Source organism: Aegilops tauschii, chromosome 7 (assembly GCF_002575655.3).
Source record: "Aegilops tauschii subsp. strangulata cultivar AL8/78 chromosome 7, Aet v6.0, whole genome shotgun sequence".
Taxonomy (NCBI): Eukaryota; Viridiplantae; Streptophyta; class Magnoliopsida; order Poales; family Poaceae; genus Aegilops; species Aegilops tauschii.
The window spans coordinates 9,067,011-9,090,749 of record NC_053041.3 but is presented as its reverse complement, the minus strand read 5'-3'; the positions used below and the strand labels follow the sequence as shown (position 1 = coordinate 9,090,749).

At 43.3% G+C, this 23,739-nt stretch overlaps 1 non-coding gene across 1 annotated transcript; it reads right to left on the bottom strand.

The window, feature by feature from the left end:
* Positions 1-23,251: 23,251 nt before the first annotated feature.
* TRNAG-UCC (transfer RNA glycine (anticodon UCC)) lies at positions 23,252-23,323 on the bottom strand. The gene has a single exon. It is a non-coding gene; the product is annotated as a tRNA-Gly (tRNA).
* Positions 23,324-23,739: the final 416 nt, after the last annotated feature.

Genomic DNA, 23,739 nt, shown 5'->3' with positions numbered 1-23,739 from the left:
CAAGGAAGAAGAAGACGAAGGGGCCCCCTCTCCCCTTCTCTTCCGGTGGCGCCGGAACGCTGCCGTGGCCATCATCATCACCGCAATCTTCACCAACAACTTCACCGCCATCATCACCAACTCTTCCCCCCTCTATACCGTGGTGTAACCTCTGTCTTAACCGCTGTAATCTCTACTTAAACATGGTGCTCAACGCTATATATTATTTCCCAATGATTTATGGCTATCCTATGATGTTTGAGTAGATCTGTTTTGTCCTATGGGTTATTTGTCATCAAGATTGGTTTGAGTTGCATGTTTTATTATTGGTGCTGTCCTATGGTGCTCTCCGTGTCACGCAAGCGTGAGGGATTCCCGCTGTAGGGTTTGCAATATGTTCATGATTTGCTTATGGTAGGTGGCATGAGTGACAGAAGCACAGACCCGAGTAAGTAGGTTGTTTGCGTATGGGATAAAGAGGACTTTATGCTTTAATGCTACGGTTGGGTTTTACCTTAATGATCTTTAGTAGTTGCGGATGCTTGCTAGAGTTCCAATCATAAGTGCATATGATCCAAGTAGAGAAAGTATGTTATCTTATGCCTCTCCCTCAAATAAAATTGCAATAATGATTACCGGTCTAGTTATCGATTGCCTAGGGACAAATAACTTTCTCGTGACAAAAAGCTCTTTACTAAAACTAACTTAGTTGTGTCTTCATCTAAACAGCCCCTACTTTTTATTTACGTGCTCTTTATATTCTTGCTAACCTATCCAAAAACACCTACAAAGTACTTCTAGTTTCATACTTGTTGTAGGTAAAGCGAACGTCAAGCGTGCGTAGAGTTGTATCGGTGGTCGATAGAACTTGAGGGAATATTTGTTCTACCTTTAGCTCCTCGTTGGGTTCGACACTCTTACTTATCTAAAGAGGCTACAATTGATCCCCTATACTTGTGGGTTATCAGGGATCTAGCCCTTTGACTTTGCACGGACGGGCTTTGACCAGTGGACCTATCCACCAGGTTGTGTTAGGTCAGCCCGTAGGAACACTTTGGAGCAACATCCGGACCAGACCCATAGCAAGATCCCCTCCGTGTAGACCTGACGCGTCCATTTCCCCCCTCCAGGTGCCGGCGGCGGCGCCGTCCGTGAGGGGGGCCACACCCCGGAGATGCGTGCCGGGCGTTTGCAACCGCTACAACACTTCCAGACTTGTGAGAGGCCGCCTACGCAAGATTTGGCGGCATGCTAGCCCCCGGAGGCCGCCGGCAGTCGTAGACATGCGAAGAGCAATCCGCGTAGAGGGAAGTGTTCAGATACTTCTCCATCACCAAAAATTATTAAGAATTACCGTCAGTCCTATAGCACATGTGCCCACGTCATGTAAAAAACTCATGATTTTAGCGCGCTCCGAGTATTTAATAATATTCACGCCGCATCGTTACCGCAGAACATCTACTACCGTGTCATCGCCGTCTGTGAGGGGGGGGCACACCCCGGAGACGTGTGCCGCCTCTTCGGACATGCCACCACACCGCACGGCATGTATGAGGGCCCGGTGCGACGCTCCGGTGGCATTGCTACCCACCAGGGCCCCCGTCCCGCCTAACCCTGTAGCGTTTGACCACGGGATCTAGCCCTTTGACTTTGCACGGACGGGCTTTGACCAGTGGACCTATCCACCCAGTTGTGTTAGGTCAGCCCGTAGGAACACTTTGGAGCAACATCCGGGCCAGACCCACAGCAAGATCCCCTTCGTGTAGACCCGACGGGTCCGTTTCCCCCCTCAAGGTGCCGGCGGCGGCGCCCTCCGTGAGGGGGCCCACACCCCGGAGACGCGTGCCGGGCGTTTGCAACCGCCACAACACTTCCAGACTTGTGTGACGCCGCCTACGCAACATTTGGCGGCATGCTAGCCCCCGGAGGCCGCCGGCCACAGTCGTAGACACGCGAAGAGCAATCCGCGTAGAGGGAAGTGTTCAGATACCTCTCCATCACCAAAAACTATGAAGAATTACCATCAGTCCTATAGCACATGTGCCCACGTCGTGTAAAAATCTCATGATTTTATCGCGCTCAGAGTATTTAATAATATCCACGCCGCATCGTTACCGCAGAACGTCTACTACCGTGTCATCGCCATCCGTGAGGGGGGGCACACCCCGGAGACGCGTGCCGCCTCTTCGGACATGCCACTACACCATACGGCATGTATGAGGGCCCGGTGCGACGCTCTGGTGGCATTGCTACCCCCCAGGGCCCCCGTCCCGTAGACCTCACGGGCGTGGCTGCCGTCGTGTCCTGGAGGGGGGAAACGACCACGTCGGGCCGAAACGGAGGGAATCTTTGGGTGGGTTGGGCCGGGATGGTGTTGGGGGGTGCAGCTATGGACTGGGCTATGACAACCAGGTGAAAAGGTCCACCGGTCAGACCCAATCTGGCGAAAGTCAAAGAGCTAGATCCGGCGGTCGTCTGTGTAATATAAAAGTGCATAGTAAAGCCCATTAAACATCCAAGATGGATAATATAATAGCATGAATACTTCATAAATTATAGATACGTTGGAGACGTATCAGCATCCCCAAGCTTAATTCCTGCTCGTCCTCGAGTAGGTAAATGATAAAATAAAGAATTTATGAAGTGTGAATGCTAGCAGGTGCATAAGTTTGATCAATGATAATTTCAATCACCTTTTCTAGCATCATTATATGTCATAACAGTGGCTCAACTCATAGAACTTTTCATGATCAAGTAACAAAACTATTCACATGTTAAAGTATAGATCATAAACTTTCTTGAAAACTAACAAACTATGTTCTCAATCATCAAAAAATTGTAATTCATCTTATTTTCAGGAAGAGTCTATGTCAGAGCTTTGATTCAGCAAACTTCACATACTCAACTATCATTTAGTCTTCCATGATTGCTACCACTCAAAGCATATTTTTAGAACAAACAGTATTCATCGAACACAGAGAAAGATAGGGGCTTAATGTTTCGCCTCCCAACCTTTTACCTCAAGGGTAATGTCAACAATAATAATTCATGCTCAAATATATTTGAATGGCCATATATGCTTAGATCTTTCCATCACATGATGCTTGCCAACTAAAGAGTAGGTTGGAATGAGAAGGAATACTACCGACTCTTGCATAAAAGTAAAAGATAGGCCCTTCGCAGAGGGAAGCAGGGATTTGCAGAGGTGTCAGAGCTCGAAGCTAAAACAAAGGTGAAAATAATTTTGAGAGGTATGCTTTCCTTGTCAACATAACGACCAAGAGTTCCCAATATCTTCTATACTACGTACATTATAGGCGGTTCCCACGCAGAAAGGTAAAGTTTTTACTCCCCCTCCACCAACATTCACACTCCACGGCTTGTCCGAAACAACGGGTGCCGTCCAACTATCAACATTCCTGGGGGAGTTTTGTTTAAATTATTTGTGATTTTGTTTTTGATCTTTTGATCATAGGACTGGGCATCCCAGTTACCAGCCATTTTCTCGTGAATGATGAGCGGAGTCCACTCATCGTGAGAATAACCCACCTAGCATGGAAGATACTGACAGCCCCTAGTCGCTACATGAGCGATTCGGGCATACAAAACAGATTATTATTTGAAGGTTTAGAGTTTGGCACATGCAAATTTACTTAGAATGGCAGGTAAATACCGCATATAGGTAGATATGGTGGACACTCATGGAATAAACTTGGTTCAAGGAATTTGGATGCACAAGCAGTATTCCCGTTTAGTACAGATATTTTGGCTAGCAAAGGATTCTAAATAGCAAGCACCACATGTTAGAGGATCCATAACAATATAACTTCTATACAAATATACCCAAGCATAACTCATTATGTTGTCTTCTTTGTCCAACTTCAACTAATTTGCTCAGGTTTGAAAATAATTAATGGGGCTCACAATCATAGAAGATGTCCAAGATAGTATATTTACATGTGAAATCTCTCTTCCTTCAATATTCTTTCATGAATTGTTCAAGTGACCAATACAATGTTTGCTAACCTTCAATAAATTTACCACCTCTAGTTCTTATATGTGAAGTCATTACTCCCCATGGGATAAGCATATGAAACATATATAATTTCAGATTTATGATATTCAATTCATTCAACCATTTACTCATAGGATATAAGTGAAGCACACGAGTAAATGACAAACTACTCCAAAAAGTTATAAGTGAAGATCAATGAGTAGTTAAATAATTATGTAGCTATGTGAAGACTCTCTCTCATTTAAGAATTTCAGATCTTGGGATATTATTCAAACAGCGAGCAAAACAAAATAAAAAGACACTTCAAGGATATCACTCATCATGTGAAGAAGCAAAAACTTAGGCTCAACCGATACTAATCGATAATTGTTGAAGAAGAAAGGTGGGATGCCTACCGGGGCATCCCCACGCTTAGATGCTTGAGACTTCTTGAAATATTATCTTGGGGGTGCCTTGGGAATCCCCAAGCTTGAACTTTTGCGTCTACTTAATTCCTTTTATATCACGGTTTCCTAAATCTCGAAAGCTTCATCCACACCAAACTCAACAGGAACTCGTGAGATAAGTTAGTATAAACCAATGCAAAAACCTTATCATTCTCTACTGTAGCAAATCACAAAAATTATTATTCAACATTGCATACTAAATGTCTCTGCATATTCAATACTCCTATCCTCAAATAGAATCATTAAACAAGCAAACATATGCAAACAATGCAAACATAACATCAATCTGCCAAAACAGTACAGTCTGTAAAGAATGCAAGATTCATTATACTTCCCTGACTCCAAAAATTATGAAAGAAAATTCCCACTGTATTAAATTTATCAGAGCTTATTATGCAAAAGGTTTCAACATTTTATCACATTCTGACTTTTCTAGGGAATTTTTGCAACAGCGGTAAACTTTCTGTTTTCAAACAGCAACATGAAGACTTGCAAAATAAGCATGGTAAAGGCTATCCTTGACATTTTTATTGAAAATAAAGATGCAAAACATTATTCTAAATAACAGCAAGAAAATCCTAGCAAAATAAAATGACGCTCCAAGCAAAACACATATCATGTGGTGAATAAAAATGTAGCTCCAAGTAAAGTTACCGATGAACGAAGACGAAAGAGGGGATGCCTTCCGGGGCATCCCCAAGCTTAGGTTTTTGGTTGTCCTTGAATATTACCTTGGGGTGCCTTGGGAATCCCCAAGCTTAGGCTCTTGCCACTCCTTATTCCATAGTCCATCGAATCTTTACCCAAAACTTGAAAACTTCACAACACAAAACTTAACAGAAAACTCGTAAGCTCCGTTAGTATAAGAAAATAAATCATCACTTTTGTTAGTGTTGTGAACTCATTCTAAATTCATATTGGTGTAATATATACTGTATTCCAACTTCTCTATGGTTCGTACCCTCCGATACTACTCATAGATTCATCAAAATAAGCAAACAACACATAGAAAACAGAATCTGTCAAAAACAGAACAGTCTGTAGTAATCTGTATCAAACGTATACTTATGGAACTCCAAAAATTCTGAAATAAATTGGTGGACCTGAGTAATTTTTCTAGTAATCATCTGCAAAAAGAATCAGCTAAATAGCACTCTCCAGTAAAAAGTTTAGCTAATCTCGTGAGCGCTAAAGTTTCTGTTTTTTACAGCATGATCATAAAGACTTCACCCAAGTCTTCCCAAAGGTTCTACTTGGCACAAACACTATTTAAAACACATAACAACGTCTAAACAGAATCTAGATGATTTATTTATTACTAAACAGGAACAAAAAGCAAAGAACTAAGATAAAATTGGGTTGCCTCCCAACAATCGCTAACGTTTAACGCCCCTAGCTAGGCATGATGATTTCAATGATGCCCACATAAAAGATAAGAATCGAAACATAAAGAGAGCACCATGAAGAATATGACTAACACATTTAAGTCTAACCCACTTCCTATGCATAGGGATTTTGTGAACAAACAACTTATTGGAGCAAGAATCATCTAGCATAGGAAGGAAAAACAAGCATAGCTTCAAGATTTTCGACACATAGAGAGGAAACATGATATTATTGCAATATGTAGAAGCATATGATCCTCTCTCATAGTAATTTTCAGTAGCATCATGAATGAATTCAACAATATAACCATCACATAAAGCATTCTTTTCATGATCTACAAGCATAGAATTTTTATTACTCTCCACATAAGCAAATCTATTCTCATAAATAGTAGTGGGAGCAAACTCAACAAAATAACTATCATGTGAAGCATAATCCAATTGAAAATTAAAATCATGATGACAAGTTTCATTGTTATCTTTATTCTTTATAGCATACGTGTCATCACAATAATCATCATAAATAGGAGACATGCTTTCATCATAATAAATTTTCTCATCAAAACTTGGGGGACAAAAAATATCATCTCCATCAAACATAGATTCCCCAAGCTTGTGGCTTTGCATATCATTAGCATCATGGGTATTCAAAGAATTCATACTAACAACATTGCAATCATGCTCATCATTCACATATTTTATGCCAAGCATTCTATGTAATTCTTCTTCTAGCACAATTTTCCTTCCCATCATTTTCACGAAAGATATTAAAAAGATGAAGCATATGAGGCACCCTTAATTCCATTTTTTTGTAGTTTTATTTTATAGACTAAACTAGTGATAAAACAAGAAACAAAAAGATTCGATTGCAAGATCTAAAGATATACCTTCAAGCACTCACCTCCCCGGCAACTGCGCCAGAAAAGAGCTTAGTTGACGGGGTGTGAGTGCCGCTTACCTAGCCTCCCCGGCAACGGCCCCAGAAAAGAGCTTGATGTCTACTACACAACCTTCTTCTTGTAGACGTTGTTGGGCCTCCAAGTGCAGTGGTTTGTAGGGCAGTAGCAAATTTCCCTCAAGTGGATGACCTAAGGTTTAACAATCCGTGGGAGGCGTAGGATTAAGATGGTCTCTCTCAAGCAACCCTGCAAACAAATAACAAAGAGTCTGTTGTGTCCCCAACACACCCAATACAATGGTAAATTGTATGGGTGCACTAGTTCGGCGAAGAGATGGTGATACAAGTGCAATATGGATGGTAGATATAGGTTTTGTTAATCTGAAAATATAAAAACAGCAAGGTAACAAGTAATAAAAGTGAGCGTAAACGGTATTGCAATGCGTTGAAACAAGGCCTAGGCTTCATACTTTCCCTAGTGCAAGTTCTCTCAACAATAATAACATAATTGGATCACATAACTATCCCTCAACATGCAACAAAGAGTCACTCCAAAGCCACTAATAGCGGAGAACAAACGAAGAGATTATGGTAGGGTACGAAACCACCTCAAAGTTATTCTTCCAGATCGATCTATTCAAGAGTTCGTACTAGAATAACACCTTAAGACACATATCAACCAAAACCCTAATGTCACCTAGATACTCCAATGTCACCTCAAGTATCCGTGGGCATGATTATACGATATGCATCACACAATCTCAGATTCATCTATTCAACCAAGACAAAGTACTTCAAAGAGTGCCCCAAAGTTTCTACCGAAGAGTCAAGACGAAAACGTGTGCCAACCCCTATGCATAGGTTCATGGGCAGAACCCGCAAGTTGATCACCAAAACATACATCAAGTGGATCAATAGAATACCCCATTGTCACCACGGGTATCCCACGCAAGACATACATCAAGTGTTCTCAAATCCTTAAAGACTCAATCCGATAAGATAACTTCAAAGGGAAAACTCAATACATTACAAGAGAGTAGAGGGGGAGAAACATCATAAGATCCAACTATAATAGCAAAGCTCGCGATACATCAAGATCGTATCACCTCAAGAACACGAGAGAGAGAGAGATCAAACACATAGCTACTGGTACATACCCTCAGCCCCGAGGGTGAACTACTCCCTCCTCGTCATGGAGAGCACCGGGATGATGAGGATGGCCACCGAGGAGGGATCCCCCCTCCGGCAGGGTGCCGGAACAGGGTCCCGATTGGTTTTTGGTGGCTACAGAGGCTTGCGGCGGCGAAACTCCCGATCTATTCTGTTCCCCGAAGTTTTTAGGGTATATGGACATATATAGGCGAAAGAAGTCGGTCAGGGGAGCCACGAGGGGCCCACGAGGGTGGAGGGCGCTCCCAGGGAGGTGGGCGCGGCCCCTGCCTCTTGCCTTCCTCGTTGCTTCCCTTACGTACACTCCAAGTCTTCTGGATTGCTTCCGTTCCAAAAATAACTCTCCCGAAGGTTTCATTCCGTTTGGACTCCGTTTGATATTCCTTTTCTGCGAAACACTGAAACAAGGGAAAAACAAAAACTGGCACTGGGCTCTGGGTTAATAAGTTAGTCCCAAAAATAATATAAAATTGCATAGTAAAGCCCATTAAACATCCAAGATGGATAATATAATAGCATGAATACTTCATAAATTATAGATATGTTTGAGACGTATCAGCATCCCCAAGCTTAATTCCTGCTCGTCCTCGAGTAGGTAAATGATAAAATAAAGAATTTATGAAGTGTGAATGCTAGCAGGTGCATAAGTTTGATCAATGATAATTTCAATCACCTTTTCTAGCATCATTATATGCCATAACAGTGGCTCAACTCATAGAACTTTTCATGATCAAGTAACAAAACTATTCACATGTTAAAGTATAGATCATCAACTTTCTTGAAAACTAACAAACTATGTTCTCAGTCATCAAAAAATTGTAATTCATCTTATTTTCAGGAAGAGTCTATGTCAGAGCTTTGATTCAGCAAACTTCACATACTCAACTATCATTTAGTCTTCCATGATTGCTACCACTCAAAGCATATTTGTAGAACAAACAGTATTCATCGAACGCAGAGAAAGATAGGGGCTTAATGTTTCGCCTCCCAACCTTTTACCTCAAGGGTAATGTCAACAATAATAATTCATGATCAAATATATTTGAATGGCCATATATGCTTAGATCTTTCCATCACATGATGCTTGCCAACTAAAGAGTAGGTTGGAATGAGAAGGAATACTACTGACTCTTGCATAAAAGTAAAAGATAGGCCCTTCGCAGAGGGAAGCAGGGATTTGCAGAGGTGCCAGAGCTCGAAGCTAAAACAGAGATGAAAATAATTTTGAGAGGTATGCTTTCCTTGTCAACATAACGACCAAGAGTTCCCAATATCTTCTATACTACATACATTATAGGCGGTTCCCACGCAGAAAGGTAAAGTTTTTACTCCCCCTCCACCAACATTCACACTCCACGGCTTGTCCGAAACAACGGGTGCCGTCCAACTATCAACATTCCTGGGGGAGTTTTGTTTAAATTATTTGTGATTTTGTTTTTGATATTTCGATCATAGGACTGGGCATCCCAGTTACCAGCCATTTTCTCGTGAATGATGAGCGGAGTCCACTCATTGTGAGAATAACCCACCTAGCATGGAAGATACTGACAGCCCCTAGTCGCTACATGAGCAATTCGGGCATACAAAATAGATTATTATTTGAAGGTTTAGAGTTTGGCACATGCAAATTTACTTGGGACGGTAGGTAAATACCGCATATAGGTAGATATGGTGGACACTCATGGAATAAACTTGGTTCAAGGGATTTGGATGCACAAGTTCCAAGACAGGATTTCGGCGGCGCCTCCCCATTGTTCTCCAGAGCACATTCTCTCGGCTATTTGCCGATACGTGTATCTGGAGAACAACGGGGAGGTGCTGCCGAAATTTTGTCTCGGAACGGGGTAGAATGGAGAACATACTCAATCTACACATCCTCGGGTGGGATTAGGACCCATCTTTACCTATTAGAGATGTAGGTGGATTCAACGCGGTAGAAACTGGAAATTTGATGTGATTAATTTAAGTGAATCCTTAATTATGTTGTGTGGCTTGCAAAAAAGCAGAGGATGGCAGATAATCAATGGATGTACAGTGGTTTTATCCGTCGGAATCGAGTATCATCAGAGTGGATCGCGAAAACCGATGTGTATTTGAAGGAGATATTCCGTCGTCCAATGAGAATTATCCCACCATGCCCCTGTGCGAGATGTGCCAGACGTCACCGTAGAAATCAGACGGACATGAGTGAGCACCTTCGCATGCACGGATATATGCCAAACTTTGACATGCCGCCGATAAACATAGCCGAGCAGGACCGTGGTAGAGAGGAGGTGATGCGACAACGCATCAATGGATATGAGGACGACGGGGTCAGGGACATGCTAGATGATGTCATTGTTGCAGAAACGGCAAATGCGACACCAGAGAATGAACCGGAGGAGCCGGAGGCAACCGCAAAGGCCTTCTTGGAGGTCTTGGCCTCGTCGAAGAAACCTCTTTATGCGGGTGCAAAAATATCTTAGCTGGATGCCATCTCGCAACTGATTGCAGTCAAGGCTGAGTACGGCTGCAGCTAGAAATGCTTCGAAGCATTCCTGGGAGTATGGGCTAACAGCCTCCCTGAGGGTCATGAACTGCCGAAAAGCATGTACGATACAAAGAAAATCATGAAGGCACTCTCTATGGATTATGAGAAAATAGATGTTTGCCCGAAGAATTGCCTTTTGTTTAGGCACTAGTATGCAGATGACAAGTACTGTAGGAAGTGCGGTTCGTCTCGGTACATTGAGGTGGTCGGTGAGGATGGTGAGAAAAAGCAGCTAACCATCCCCGTTAAGGTTCTTCGGTATCTTGATTTTATAAAAAGACTGCAGCGCCTTTTCATCACGAAGGAGTCTGCCAAAATGATGAAGTGGCACAAGGAAGGTATAAGGTGCAATCCAAAAAAACGTAGATCCATCCGAAGGGGAAGCATGGAAGTCGTTCGATGAAGAATACCCCGAGGAAGCAGCCGAGGCTAGGAATGTCAGAATAGCCATATCAGGTGATGGGTTGAATCCATATGGTATGTCGTCCAATCCATACAGCTGCTGGCCCGTGTTTGTAATTCCGCTCAATCTTCCTCCCGGTGCCCTAATGCAACGGAAGACCATGTTCTTGTCGCTCATCATTCCGGGGCCTGAATACCCGGGGAAGCAATTGGGTGTGTTTATGCAGCCGCTGGTGGATGCTTTGCACCAGGAGTGACGACTGCTCCCCACGTGGCACGTCTATGCCGACGGTCTAGCCGTCGGCATAGACGTGCCATGTGGCGAGCAGCCGTTGGTCAGCACTTGACGGCGGCCGCCGTTAGGCGATAACGTTGCCGACGGCCAGGGCCGTCGGCATAGATGTACGAACACCGTCTGGATAGGTCCTATGCCGACGGCCTTTCTATGCCGACGGCCTCCCTGGCTACGCCGACGGATATGTTGCCGACGGCCCTATGCCGACGGGGGCCGTCGGCATAGGTCTGCCCCGACGGCCAATCAGGGATATGCCGACAGCCCTGGCCGTCGGCATAGGGTGCGATTCCGGTAGTGTCTTAACGTAAAGTAGGGCAGCTATCTCTTCATCCCCTAATAATACTAATAGTTTTTCCAAGGGAGGGAATAATAGTAATAGTTATGCATGTGCAACACACGATCCAATTTTTTTTTAAATCCTAATTTTATTAATCTATATTTTGCTTTTTTGGATTTGCTTAATCACTCTTGCAGGTGGTTATCATATCTCCGACGATGGCGACGAGACACCGGCAGTGGCATGTCCGGTTCTTGGTTTGCAGGGTTGTGCTCTAGGATCAGGTCGACTGGTTTGGTAACATTCCAATTTGCGATGTTTATATTTTTATTGCCAATTGCTTTGATTGCTTAATATGATTTTTAATTATTGTATTGCTAATTACGATGATTTTGTTGATTGCTACTATGTTTCTTCCATGAATGTTAATTACTACTAGGATGCTTTGATTGGTAATTACGGTGATTTAATTGGTAAGGCGTCATTGGAGCAATGTAAGCCATCGGATCTAAGATAACAAAGGGCTGATATTTAATGTTTCTGTCAAAACTCGCTTGTTTAATAGTAGTGAAGATATATAGAGGAGAGCACTCTTTTGTAAAGATAGTTGATCAATGAATAATAAAGAAAGCTATATCCCTACTTCTATGTGTCAATTCTAGTGTCTGTACCTTCCGCTCTGCAACCCCTGGACCGGACTCGCCGACAGAGGATGCGGAACACGTTATCAGCGCGCTTCCCTCCACAACTCTGCGTCAAGTCTACATCAAGCAGGCTTTCCTTGATCTCGCGAAGGTATCGTTCCGATTTTTTTTCGCAAAAATGGATTGCCCATGTCATTGTGATTTCTTTTTTTGCGATCCTGTAGTTTTTCGGATTACTTTTTACCTACAGTGTGGATTTTTTCGTGAAATCGTGGCGGACTTGATGTCGCCTGCCAATGCGAATCGTTTTCGTGAAATCGCGGCCATGGAATGAAGCATCACCGGGCCATGGGAGCATCGTGGGTGCATCGTCGGTGATGCAATGGAGCATCATAGGTGTTGTGATGGAGTATTGTCGGGCCGCCATAACATCGTCAGTCCTTCATAGCATTACCGGTGCTACAATGGAGCATCGTTGGGTCATCAGCGGGGGCCATCGGAGCATCGTCGGTGATGCAATGGAGCATAGACGGGCTGTTGAAGCATTGTCTACGATGCAGTGGAGCATCATAGGTGCTATGATGGAGTACCGCCAGGCCGTCGGTGCATTGCCGAAGCATCGCTGCCGTTGCAATGGAACATCCCCGAGCCGCTGGAGCATCGCCGGTGCAGCAATGGAGCATCGCCGTGGAACATCACTGGTGTTGTGATGGAGGCATGGAGCGTCGCCGGACGTCGAAGTACGTCTGGCCTTTGATGCATGGCCGGAGCCCGAGTATCACGGGTGCTTCAGGCAAATACGCGGGCAACGCGGGGACGCTGCGTTCGTGGCTAGATGCAGCGTGTGTGGAGACGTACATGGGGCAGACTCCTTTTCTTTGAAGGGGTAGGCTGGGATGCAAGTGATGGCCTGGAGGCAGCGCTGCGTGGAGACGTACATGGGCCAGGTTGGGATTTGTTTCCTAAAATTTCTTAATAACTTCGGAAAGTATGATTATTTCTCACAATTAAATCCAGCAGTTAATTATGATTTTTTTTACATGTGTTTCTTTACGGATGGCGCCATGATTTTTATGCCATATAGGCATTCTTGGTGATGCAGGGAAGCATCATTTGGGGAATGATATCAAATCCCATTTTTTGGGGAAATAATTTCTCATAATTAATCCGTCAATTAATTATGATATTATTTTTGCGGGGTAATTAATTATGATATCTTAAAGATGCATTCTACATACATGGAAGCATCATTTTCTGGTGTAATAATGGGAACAAACTCTTCAATAGGAAACATTTGACGGAAATCTGGTGTAATGGTTTGCTTCCTTACTAAAAAAATATTTCCATTGTTATTCAATCTTGCTTCAGAGGAAATTCAAATTTAGTTCAATTTGAGGGAAATTCTTTCAACACAATAAAGTTATGTTTCGGTCGACCGGAGAATTACATATTGTCTGAAAAGCATCAGTATATTGCATTCATCAAAAAGAAAAATATTCTTGACCAGATTGCTTCCATCTTGTATTTTGTTTCCAACGTAGAAAACATGTGTTTTTTTTCTGCTACGAATGATTAGATTATAATGATGTAGCATTAATTTTCCAAGTGAAACAATATTTGTTTCTTTCAACATGCCTTCCAAAAGAGAAAAAAATTGCTTCCAAAGAAAATTGTGTTTTCTTCCAAAGAGTAGCTTGCAAAAAAATAATACAATTTGATTTTGAAGAAAATAGCGTTTTCTTCCAGAATTAACATTGGATACAACAAGAAAGGGGTTGCAGGGGTTAGGTTGCTTATTTTTATTACTTTTTTGGTCAAAAGTTACCACGCTTCGTATAAGTAACTTATCACGCACGCGTAGTGTATATTGCCATATTGTTTGCAGAGAACTCATCGGGGTCATGTTTTTCAACAATCCCTCCCCCTTCCCCACGTCCAAAACTTATCTGTGGTGTTTGTACATGTGTTATCAGGTCTATGGGGTGTATATTACCGTGCTAATTACAGAAAAGTTACCGGTGGTGTGTTCTTCCACAATCCCCCCCCTCCCCCCCCCCCCCCCCCCCCACACACACACACACACAAAAAGAGGTTACCACGATGTTTGTACACAGGTTATCATTTTTGTGTTGCATATATTACAATGATATTCACAAACAATTTACCGAGTTATATTTTTGACAACCTTTTCCCCCGGTTTAAAAGTTACCATAGTTTCTTATCTAAATTATCAAGTCCACGGTGCCGAGTTATATTTTTGACAACCTTTTGCACAGAAGTTAAAGAGTTTACGTTTTCAACAACCTTTTTTCCTCGGATCAAAGGTATCATGGTGTTTACCTATGTTATCATGTCTACTGAGTGTATATTATCATCCGATTTATCAAAACTTATTTGGGTTGGGTATTCGATAATATTTTCCCCAGGTAAAAACCTGCCTCGGTGTTTATATCTAAGTTATCAGGTTTGCGGTACGAATATTACCGTGCTATTTTACAAAAAGGTTCCCGGTGGGTATTTTTTTAAAATCCCCAAGTTAAAAATTTGTCAAATTTGCCGCAGGTTTGTGCCTAGAGTTATCCGGTCTATGGTGTGTATACTATCATGTTATTTATGTAGAATTTATCGGCCTTATCAGTTAAAAAATCAACTACCCTCGGGGTCAAAGTTAGCATGGTGTTCATACGCAAGTTAACAAATCTATGGCGCGAATATTACCATGTTATTTACACAAAAAGTTCCTGAAGATGGGTTTCAACAACTTTTTCCCCATGTCAAAATATTAAGCTATGTTGTATTACCATGCTATTTTACACAAAAATAATTGGGGTGCGTTTTTCAACTACTTCTTTGTTGGGTCAAAAAGTTACCATGATGTTTGTAAGTGAGTTATCATCCGTGATGTGCGTATATTACCATGCTCTTTACACATAAGTTACCGAGGTATGTTTTGCAATAAAAACTTTTACGGGGCAATAGGTACCGTGCTGTTCGTATATAAGTTATCACATATGTGGTGCGTATATTATCATGCTATTTACACATAAGCTATCGGGGTTATATTTTCAATAATTTTTTCCTCGGGTCAAAAAACTACCACGGTGTTTGCACATGAGTTATGAGGTATGCACTGCGTATATTATCATGGTACTTACACATGAGTTACCTGGGGTATTTTTTCAACAATTTTTTCCCATATCAAAGTTATCATAGTGTTTGTACTAAGTAATCGTATATGCAGTGTGTATGTCGTCATGGTATTTACACATAAAATATCTGCTAAATATTCACATAACACAACTTTCTCCTCTCGGCTAATTTGTACCACAATGAAACGAACAAATTGAAGACTAAAACAAGCAAGGCATTATGAGGAAAGAAAGCAATGTTAGCACTGTTATTTAGTACTCATTCCGTCCTAAAATTAGTTTTTCAACTTCAGTACAAAGTTGTATTAAGAAAGTACTCTCTTCATCCGGTGAAGAGTGCACATTTGTCTTTAAAATTTGTTCATAAAAGAGTGTACTTCTATCTTCCCAGTGCACTTCAAAGTGGAAAAAACATTTCTCTCTCATCACAAGGTAATCAAGTCCAATAACATTCTACACATGGTCTCCTCAATTTTTACATGCATTTAGCTCATTGGTGGTTGCGTAATTAAAGAGGGGAGAGATGGTGGCTTGCACATTTTCAACATTTTCATGCATTTTTTACTCCACTCCATAATTTGTCCTAAAATTTCTATATATACATTTTTCATCGGACGGAGGGCGTAGGAAACATCAAACACCGAGAGCCAACAAACAATGTAGACGTAACTTGAAGAAAACATCTAATAAGTCAACATCTAAATTGCATAGGATCATGGGCCTTGCACCTTTTCAATGCATTTTTTATTTTACTTCATAATTTGTTTAAAATTTCTATATGTACACTTTTCATCGGACGGAGAGAGTAGGAAACATCAATCATCGGGAGCCAATAAACAATAGACGTAACTTAAAGAAAACACCTAAGAAGTCAACATCTAAATTACATAGGATCATGTGCCTAATGAGTTTCATCAAAAATTGGTTCGATCATGGACAACACGAGGGATTGATTGCCAAAAGCAATTGTGCTCAAGAATCGCAAGTCAGAAGTGACATGGCCATGGTGCTGCGGTCGTAGGCGTCAAAGCACCGGTGAACTGCATCAGGAAGTACGAAGTGGTGGTGTCTCATCCACGTACTTGAGGAACCGACGACAACAGATGAGTAGTAGCCGCCACCCGGCAAAGGGATCTGCATGCCGCCAATAGCTGGCTCAGGTCAACGTGTGAGAGATGTGTCTCCCCTCCATCGAGCACACGGACGGACGGGACGGTGGATCCTATTTGACGCCCGTGTGCGTCCAGGCGAGGTGGCTTCGCTGAAGCGCGGGAGGAGGTGCGCGCGACGGGCCGGCCCACCTCAAAAATTAAAGTGTTGCCTAGAAGGTTCCCTAAACCGGTTTCTTTCTTTTTTTTGTACACTTTGCCGGTTTTCTGACTTTTCCTGTTTCTTTATTTTTTTTTGTTTCTGTTTCTGTTTTTTTCGTGTTTTTTTCATCCTTTGTTTCCAAAAAGGTTTAAAATTCCTTATTTTCTTCATGATTTCATAAGAAAACACATGTTTTAAAATTGTGTTCACAATTCAAATTTTGTTCAGCGTACATTACAGAAATGTTCAATGTATATTTTAAACTTTTTCGGGATATATCACAGAAATGTTCAGTGTGTATTTTAAAATTGTTCAACATACATTACAGAACTGTTCAATGTATATTTTAAATTTGTTCGGATATATCACAAAAATGTTCAGTATTTTTTTGAAAATTGTTCAGCATATTTTACAAAAATGTTCAATGTATATTTTAAAAAACTCTTCTTTTTAGAATTTCGAAATTTGTGTTCAACTTTTCAGTAATTGTTCACGTTTGAAAAGTTTGTTCGAATTTTAAAATTTATTCACGGTTTTAAAAAGGGTTTCGCGTTAGTCAAAATTTGTTCAGAATTTTCTTCTTTTGTTCTTGATTTTCTTGAATTGTTTGAAAAAATTCAGAAGTTGTTTGGTACTTTAAAATCTCGCCTTTATTCTGGACCAGTAGATGTTATCAGCTCAACTGGTTAGGTTGTGGAGTTCCGGAGCGGGACGTGATGGGTTCGATCTCCTGCTGGTGCTTGATATTTTTGCCGTTTTTTCACGCGCTCGAGCTCCAAACCTTCAAATGGGCCGGCTCATCAGGGTCTCTACCTTCAGCGAACGCTCCTCTGCTTCACGCTAACGAGCGTCAGACAGGAGCTGTCGGACGGGACGAGGCGCTACACCTCCACGGCGGCGCCAGAGGCAGGCAAACAGGGCCGGCCCTGGGGTATGGCCGATGGGGCAACGGCCCAGGGCCCAGGCAGAGGGGGGGGGGGGGGGGGGGCGGGGCGGGCCATGATGTAGTATGCATGTATACTATAGCCCAGCAAAAAATAGGTAATTTTTTACAAAAGAAACCAAACGAGATGGCCAGATGAGCTAGGCCCATGCCCCATTAGATAACTAGCTATCAATTAGCGAAGCGTCAGGCTCCCGATCGGTGCCAGATGCGAGGCACGGCTACCTGCTCGTTTTCCTTCGTCAGTTCCTCTAGTCGGTTCATCTGTCTAATCATCTTCCTCCTCTCGTCTGCCGCCGCTGGCTATTGCCGCTGCGCGCACTGCCGCCGCACGGCAGTCCGGCAGACTGGCCATCCGGCATCCGGGAAGGCTGCAAGTCCGCTACTTGGCCGACTGCAAGTCTGCAACGCCGTGAGCACACCATAGAATCAGTATGTATCCATGATCCATCCATGTTCCTGATGACCTGATCCATGCTCCCAACCCCAATTTGACAATTTCATTTGTATATTTTATTCTTTATTTAGTATGTACATATTCAAGTATTATTCAACTATTCATCCATGTATGTCTAGGATTCCAATCATCCGATATTTTAATTGAGAAGGGACCCATTAGACTACCAGATCTGGAGTTCGAGAAGGACACCATTGGTAGACAGTTTTCATATACTATTTACTCCAGAAAAGTTAAGTAATGGTGTGTTTGTTGACAGAAAGTGGTTATGTGCTGCATTGAGAAGGATATCTTGTACAATGTTGATCTTGATTGTGCCCTTAATGACTTTGCATCAAGAAACGCCCGAAGAAATGTTTTCGGAAGCACTAAAGTGTTATTGTTGTCGATGAAGTCAGTCGAATTTGGTTCTTATTCGATGGAGTTAGTTCGAATTTGGTTATTATTATTGTATGGAGTCAGTCGAATTATTATAGTCAAATTTTAAACTAAAGGTGTATGGTTGAAAGTTACTCTTAATAAGTTATATATATATAATAATATGTATGTATCAAGCACACACATACATATATATTTCCTTAGGACATAGGGGCCCATGTTACTGAGTTTGCCTAGGGCCTCCTAAAACACAGGGCCGGCCCTGCAGGCAAAGAGGGCGCTACTGGGCTCCTGGCAGCAGGACTGGAGTAACGAGGCGGAGGCGCTTCCGCACGAGGCTCCTGCGGGTGCGGCGAGAAATGCGATGGGACGCAGATGCAGAGCGCCGGGGGAGAAAAAAAATAATCGGGCGGCAGGGCGTGTGCACGATGTGGATCAAGCGGCTACCAAGTCGTTCGGATCAGATGCAAATTCCGGGTCCTTAAAAAATTATGAAAAAATGAAATACAAAGGAGGTGAAAGAATATACACTTTTTGTGGGTGAGGAAGAAATTAACCGATTGAGCATTTAATCTCAGAATTATCGAGGAAGACACATGACACAATTGACGGGGAGTCACGATAATCAAAGGGCGGGATTGTGGCTGTCACGAGGACGCGAGGGAAGAAATTAACAGCACGTGGCACCATTGATTGGGAATCGCCATAAATTGCCATAAATTAAACGCGGGAGGGGGGGGGGGGGGGGGGGGGGGGTTGCGGCTGTCAAGGGTAGATCATGCCAAAGCACTACGGCCAAAGGATTTGATCTCTTTAAATATGCAACGCAACAAATTACTGGGGATTCCTTTGATAGAATTCTGCCTTGCTGAATCTCCACAGAGAAGTGCCTTTTATTACAGACGAACAAATTATTCGAGCATATGGAATGAAGGTGGGCATTCAGGGTTGCAGGTAGGGCAGTTGTCCAGGCACTCACTCCGCCTCTTGAAACACTTGGCACAATTATTCTGGCAGCAGTAGCACGTAAAACGGAGCCCATCTGAGAAATGACAAAAGTAACGGCGGACGCAAAATTGCAAGGTTATCTTGCTCTCGCCTACAGACGTCGAGTTGACGTTGGTAGCGTTGGTACTTGTGTTCGCCGCATGACCATCTTGGTTGACCACTATATGCTTATTATCGAGAACACCTACATGTTATTTTTAACATTAGTATGCAGTACCTCAGACGTATATGTTATGTATGTTCTGAAAAATTAATTGCAAGAAATTAACACGAGATGCTAATGACGGCGATGATGCATACAGTAGTACTTACACTGTGCACACACGACAAGGCATCCAATGAAGAATATCATCGTCCCCTGCACCAGGCTGCTCCCTCTCATATTGGCAAATCTCTTGTACTTACAAACTCAGTTCTAGTCACGTGTAAGGTTCCGGTAAGAAATAGTTGGAGCCCTAGTAGGAAGAAAGAAAGAAATAGTTGGACTCCAAATGTGTGAGACAAGGACTGCAAGTTTATAAATAGCAAGAGGCCGGGATATATTTTAAATGGAATGCAAAGATTTGCAAGCGCACGAGATATAGTTCTTTAATCTCGAGATTTTTGCTCATATTATTCAGCGAGACAAACACTACGTATACATGGAATCTTGGATCCTTAATGATTTCCAGGAGCGTAGTCCCAATGCACTTTATTTTAAACTACTCTTCGTCTGGATGCATATTGTCTCTAAAATCATTTTTTAAGGAGAATATATTAATATCGCGAAGATACCAATTACACCCAGTCTCTGCAGCAACGAGATGTCGAAAGACATTCAGGATACACACAGCCTGAAGCTAACACAAAACACAACATGTTATGAGCTGCCACAAAGTTTTTGATTCCTACATCATTGCAACACCACTAACAATTGCCCAACAAGCTTGAAGAATGCCCTCTCCACATCCTTCCTACCTGTTTCCTGCATTGTTGCAAAGTTGCTTTTTTTCTTGCCATGTTGTTCGGAAATAATTGTCTTCACAAACGCCACCCACTGAGGATAGATATCATCGGCAAGATAGTATCCCATGTTGTAGTCATGGCCGTTGATGGTGTAGTTGCACAACGGTGATTCCACATTGTAAAGCCTCATGAACATCGGAGATCGTTGAAGCATGTTGATGTCGTAAGTCATGCCAAATTCATAAGTCATGTGATGCAACTGCTTTCTAATGTGATGGTGACCTCTTTGTTGTGCCCTTGATACATTCCCCGCAAACCTTGGGGGAGTTCTTCCATTGCCAATGCATGCAATCAATTGATCTGAGCTTCCCTGTAAACCCTCTGGCCTCTCTAATAGCCAACAATCTCTCTGTGTCCTGCGCATTTGGTTCTCTCAGATACTTTGCTCCAAACCCACGGGCGAACTCGACAGTAGTCTTCACTCTCCAGGCATGTGCTCTCCCCCATCCTAACTATCTCACCAACGGCATCTGTGGCAGTACCAACTGCAAGCATCCTCAGAGCAATCACGCTTCTGCTTAGCAGAGAAAGAAAGTTTGTTGCAACAATCCCTTATGAGCTTGAAGTAGTCATCGTGTGCCTCCACTCCCTCCACAATGCGCAAAAATAATGGTTTCCGCATGCGAAAACGGTGATGAAACCATAGATCATATCGGAAAGTTGGGTTCGGACTTCGGAGTAAAGTAGCCCTAGCACAGTAGTCGTGCTCCGGACACCCTATCCCGATTGATCACTCTTCTCCCTTTGATTGAGCCCTTGAAGTTAAGAATATGCTCTACTTGTCGGTCCATTTCCTCTTGCATGCTCATCAGCATGGTCATGTCCACTTCTTCGCCCGAATCCGAGGAATCGAAGAACTCATCTTGTATCATTTGATCAAGCTATGTCGGTCCATACTCCTCGTCAGATGAACCATCAGAATTCATCGTTTTTCCTACAAAAAACCACGTTGGACTATGTCTCAAACACATAGAGTGCAAGGGGGAGCCCGGGAGTTGCCGAACATACCGCGGTCGCATCCGGGCCGGTGACGACGTCCCCGGCGGCGAGGACGGGAGAGAGGAGTGCGGTGCCGGTGCTGGCGGCACAGAGGCTTGGAAAGGCGACGGAGCGCGCGTGTCGATGGAGCTGTGAGACGGGCGGTGGGAAGGAGGAAGAAGAGAGGAGAGAGCAAATGGATCCGGTAGGTCGAGGGGATGGATTTGGTGCAATTTGAGGTGGGGTAGGTCTATCAACTCCAACGTGGTGGCCGCGTCCGGGCGCCCCCATATTTGGGTTGGATATAAGGGATGCCGGTCAGTCCAGGCATTTGAGGCGCCCGTCTAAGACGAATTTTCACGACCAGTCAGTGACCGAGCCGTCCGTCCGGACGTCTGTGTAGATGCTCTAATGGTCGGTTGGATGTATCATAGGACGGATGTACATCAACCAATGATGTAAAAACAAAGAAAATTGTAACACACGGACAATTATCTAGCATCCTTAAAAGTACTAGTAAATGCGCACATGCAACGCACGTGTAATCTTAATTTGGCTTGAAGATATACTTGAATTTTGTTTTAAAAAGTAGCATCAAAATAAATAGTTTATGTAAGCACCACCAGCGGCAGGTCCATCTCTTCCTTCAAATGGGTTGAAAATTGTACTAATCCAACATAGTTAAAGGCATATGCAAGTGACCAGGGGAGGGGGCACATACCTTGTCCTCAGGCCGCTAAAAGAGAAATCCAAAAATCTAAGCACAATCCATTGAAATCAGCACAACTGATCCACTACCCATCTGCTACCAAAAGTTCCATATCATTGTGTAACCTAGTTGTTTCATAGCGCATGTTGGTAATGAAGCTTAATAACTGTTGAATGTGTGCACAGAAGGTTGCTTTTGGTTCAGTTTTACGAAGCCTGATTTGGGTTAGTTTTTAGTGCATACAGGCTGCTTTTCTGTTCAGTGAAACATGAATTAATCTTCTCCGGAAGAAATGAAGAAAGTAGAGATGAAAGACCTCTGGCCGGGCGGCTGCGTGTTTGACAGCGGCGTCCCCTAATGGCGGCACTGATGACCTAGGCCCGACGGAGAGGGATGGGCAGGCGGTCCAGGCAGTGTCCATGATGGTCCGACAGCCTGACACCAACTGACAGCCCGACACCAATGGATGGCCGTGCGGCGTCCCTGACAGGTCCGATGGCGATGGGCGGTCCAAGCGGCGCCTCCCACGCGCCCCCGCCAGTCGGCCAGGTGGTCTAGGCGGCATCCCCGACAGCCGGCGGCGGCGTCGCTACGGCCGAGGCGAGGAAAGGCGATGGGTAGAGGCGGCACGGAGATGTGAGGTAGGCGTCCTTGAAGCTATTGCGGGTCGAGGCGATGGGGGCGGTGTGTGTCGCTGAAGCGAGGTGATGGGGCAGCGCCTTGGGGCGGTTTCCTATGGCAGTTTCCTTTCGTGTGAAAGGGTATGTAAGGAAGCGGATCGCACGACGGTTCGCTGTGGCAGTTTCCTTTCGTGTGAAAGGGTACGTAATCGCTGTGGCAGTTTCCTTTCGTGTGAAAGGGTACGTAATCGCTATGGCAGTTTCCTTTCGTGTGAAAGGGTACGTAATCGCTATGGCAGTTTCCTTTCGTGTGAAAGGGTACGTAATCGCTATGGCAGTTTCCTTTCGTGTGAAAGGGTACGTAAGGAAGGGGGTCGGGGAGAGAAAGGATTGATTAGCAATAAACGTGTTTAGTTGCTCACCATTAGGACAATAAGGACTGTCGGATTAACGCTAATGGATGACCGAGATCTGTTGAATCTGCCCGACAAGGTCTATTTATATTGGTATCGATAGATAGATTATAAAATCAGAGCGTCCTCTTAAAAAGTTTCCATGTATAATAAAAAGTCAATATCATTGAAAAAGTTTCCATGTATAATAAAAAGTCAATATCATGGAACAAGTAAGTGGCAGCACCTTAGGAAAAAATTGCGTCTGCCGGGAGTCGAACCCGGGTCTATTGCTTGGAAGGCAATTATCCTAACCGTTGGACTACAGACGCAATGGTGACACCAATTTAGATGAAAGTTTCTTTATCAAGGAAGTTGTTGTTTTCACACTACCTAGTACTATGAGTCAACTAACATCTTTGCACTTGCTCTCACGGAATGCACATCGACAAACTTAGCAAAAACAGATAACTATTTGATGCCCTCATCTACTAACGACGCATTTTGTCGTGGAATAGTCATGGCATATGTCCTAGTGTGAGGACTTAGTCATGGAGCCATTACACTAGGTTAGTTTAAAGGGGTTAAACAGGACAAAGGACACAGGAAGTTTATACTGGTTCGGCCCCTTACGGTGAAGGTAAAGGCCTAATCCAGTTTGAGGTGGTATTGCTTAGGTTTTGATTATTAGGGAACGAATCCGCTTGACCTAGCTTTCGATCTGTAGTTTCCTGTCCTTAACCCGCCG